The following is a 3,792-nucleotide window of genomic DNA, read 5'->3' as shown; positions in this document are numbered from 1 at the left end:
AGGAATGGCAGTGTTAGTTTGTGTAGCTGGAGGAATGGCAGTGTTAGTTAGTGTAGCTGGAGGGATGGCAGTGTTAGTGTAGTTGGAGGGATGGCAGCCACAGGATAAGCAAAAGGAGGTGGCTTTGTTGAGGATCCTCGGCCTCTACCTCTTCAATGATGGGCCCCTCATCACAAATTTCTTCAGGTTACACGTAATGAGAAGATCTTTAAAGGTATTTGGACCAACCGTTTTAGCTCGGATATTCAGTAATTAGAGAAAATATAGTGACCCAGATAGAGCTGACCTAACTTTCATTGCAGTACTGGTATTACTTTATTCAGAAGAAGAAAAGTTATATTCCTTTATTAGTTGTTATCAAGTATTTTTACCTCTTCCTGGTCTTGGAGGACTCTTTTTATTAACTTGGTGACAATTACGCTCTCTCTTTTGTTTGTGAACCATATAATAGTTGTCTGCGGTCGATGACCTGTGATTCATTTGTGCCACAAGACACTCCCTGGCGCCCCAGGAAACATTGCTCTCACCTACAAATTGAATCAAATTTATTTCCATAGATGAATCAGATAGCTTGATTTGAACCTTACAGTTTTATACAATTGAAAGAAATTAATAGAACAATGCTGGTACTTTGTCTTTGCTTCTGAATATTTCTGTCCACTTATGAATTGCAGTTTTTAGTCGAAGGCTCAAGTGAGCTTTTCTGATCTCATTAACCGCTGGGCGAATTTCAACCAAACTTGCCACAAATCATCCTTGGGTAAAGGGGATTCAAGTTTGTTCAAATGAAGGGCCACGACCTCATTCAAAGGGGAGATGATTTGGAATTCAGAAAATTTGGTTGTGTGTTTTAAAAGTCTTCTTCTCAAGAACCACTATGCAAGGAAAGATGAAACTTATGGGAAACATCATCAGGTAGTGTATATTCAATTTTTTTTCAATTTATAACCCCCAGGGGTAGGGCGGGGCCACAATGGCCGACATAAATTTTACATAGAAATATATTGGAAAATTCTTTAAATATCTTCTCCTCAAGAATAACAAAGCCATGATTGATCTTATTTATAATGAAGCATACTCAGGTAGAGTAAATTCAAGTTTTTTCAAATCATGGCCCCATGGAATAGGGTGGGGCCACGATGGCCGACCAAAGTTTTACATAAAAATATATAGAAGATTCTTTAAAAAGTCTTCTGAAGAATAACAAAGCCATAATTGATCATATTTATATGGAAACATTCTCAGGTAGTGTAGATTCAAGTGTTTATGACAACTGGGGGTCGGCATTATTCCTATCATCATACAGACATTAATGGAACAGAGGGAAAATAACATAAAAATACTGTCAGTAAACTGCCAAGGCCTGGGGGATACATATTAAAGAGGTGATGTTTTAAAAAATCTAAAAGCTAAGAAATATAATGTTTATTTTCTTCAAGATACACATTTTGTGGAAAAAGATGAGAACATGATAAGAACATAATGGGGGTATAAAGCTTTTTTTTTAGTTCAAATAAATCCAATTCAAGAGGAGTTGCTATCTTATTGTAAAAAATGAATATGTAATGAGTTTACGGATAATGAGGGAATTTATCTTATTTTAGATGTCCTAATTGAAACGTACCTTTTTTACTAATAACTCTATACGGTCCAAAATGTGATACACCCAATTGAGCCCCAAATCTTTTTCCATGTAATTTCAATTTGCATCAATTTCTCCCATTTTTGTTGGGATTTTGGTGTGATATTTTTGTTTAATACTCTTTGTATATCTTTGAGTTTTATATCTTCGAAATTTATGAAATTATTTGTTTTTCTTACAAATAAAAAATTATCTAACATCACAAAAAAATTATTTCATTATCTATTCTATTTACAGTATTTCTCCCTTCTAGAATGTCAATATAGGTTTTAGGTATAGCGGTTTTTATTTTACTGTATTCAAAAATCCAACTTCTTTTATCAAGTAGTTTTGAAAATATGTAAGCATTAGTTTTAAAAGTCTTAGTATCATTATCCCAAATATCTCCAATAGTTTGTAGACCACATTTAATAAAAGACTCTATATATAGGCTTTTGCCTCGGAATTGTATATCTTTATTTCCAAAAATCTGACATTTTAAAAGTTCATCTTTGCTTTCTGGTGGAAAGTGTGATCTTAATTCACTGTATGCCAGTAATGCATTTTTATAAAATGTGGGTAGTTTATTAAGAGATATGTTCATAAGATCAGAGCAATTGCAAATAAAATATTCCTGTTTTGGATGTTTATTTTTACTTTTTAGCCAGAGCTTTCCTATAGCATTCCAGTTTTCAAGTTCAGAGTGCATTATTTTGTATATTGATTTAATTTGTTTACTTTTAATAAATGTAAATAAATTTACCATGTCTAATCCCCCCTCAGCTTTACTAAGGCAGCAAACATTTCTATCTACTTTATTGATTTTCTGATCCCATATATAAGACCAAATAATGTCATTAATTTTTTTTACTGTAAATATTTGGTATGCCTCTCATTTCAATTTCATAACCAATAATAGGAATTACAAGATTTTTAATTATTAATGTTTTTCCCATAAATGTCAAATTTCTAGTTTCCAAACATGAAGGCAATTGGTTATTTTTTCTATTTTTTCCATCCATAAAGCTTCAATATTAATATCGTATCCGTGGTTCACACCTAACGTTTTATTAACATGCGTTGTGGCCCACTGAATTTTATTAAATTTAGGTTTTTTACCCCTTGATTTTCCAATGTATAAGCCCTTTGTTTTAGCAAAATTTATTTTTGCGCCTGATGCTTTTTCATATATTTCTAAGATTTTAAAGGATTCTTCTATAGATTCTTCGTCTTTATTGAACAACTGGGTATCATCAGCAAACATATTGATTTTACATTCAATGTGCTGATTATTATTAGGAATACGTATACCTTTAATGTTCGGATTTTGGCGTATGGCGCAAGCCATAGGTTCTATTTGTAATACATATAGCAAGGGAGCTGTAGGACACCCTTGTCTAGCTGATCTTGATATTGTAAAGTATTTGGAGAGGAACCCATTTGTTTAAATGCAGGTTTTTGCATTTATTAACAACATTTTTATCCAGTTACAGTATTTATTTCCAAAATTAAAGTTCTTTAAGGTAGAGTCTAACCATTCCCATTCTAATCTATCAAATGCTTTTTGTTGATCAAGAAAAATTATTGCTCCTTCTAAGTCTTTATTATCTGCAAAATCAATAATATCTTGTATAATTCTATTGGCATCGCTTATATTTCTTCCCTTTACAAAACCTTTTTGATCAGGATGTATAAGTTTTGGCAGGACAGATTTTAATCTTTCAGCAAGTATTTTTGCAATTATTTTATAGTCTGTATTTAACATTGTCAGAAGTCTCCAATTCTTTATATTTTCGCGTTCTCCCCCTTTGTGAATTAAGGATAATATACCTTTCGTTTGGGAGTAGCGAAGTAAACTGTGGTTAAAGATATGTTTAATTACTTTGGTAAATTCATCTTTAATAACATCCCAATAAATGTGTTAAAAATATGAAGTAATACCATCTTCCCCTGGTGATTTATTAATTTTTAATGACATTATTGTGTTATGAATTTCTTCTTCATTTACATCGCGATCAAGCCTTTCTTTTTCTTCAGTAGTAAGTTTACTATAAACTTCTTTGAACAATTTATCTCCACTTTCTGGGTCGCACCCTTCAGTGTTTAATAATTCTTTGTAAAATTGTATTTGTTCCTCAATTATAGAATCAATATCTGTTTTATATGTCCCA

This window comes from Saccostrea cucullata, unplaced genomic scaffold (assembly GCF_032062105.1).
Source record: "Saccostrea cucullata isolate Sc308-1 unplaced genomic scaffold, CSIRO_AGI_Scuc_v1 ctg3392, whole genome shotgun sequence".
Lineage (NCBI taxonomy): Eukaryota > Metazoa > Mollusca > Bivalvia > Ostreida > Ostreidae > Saccostrea > Saccostrea cuccullata.
This window is presented reverse-complemented; position numbering follows the sequence as displayed.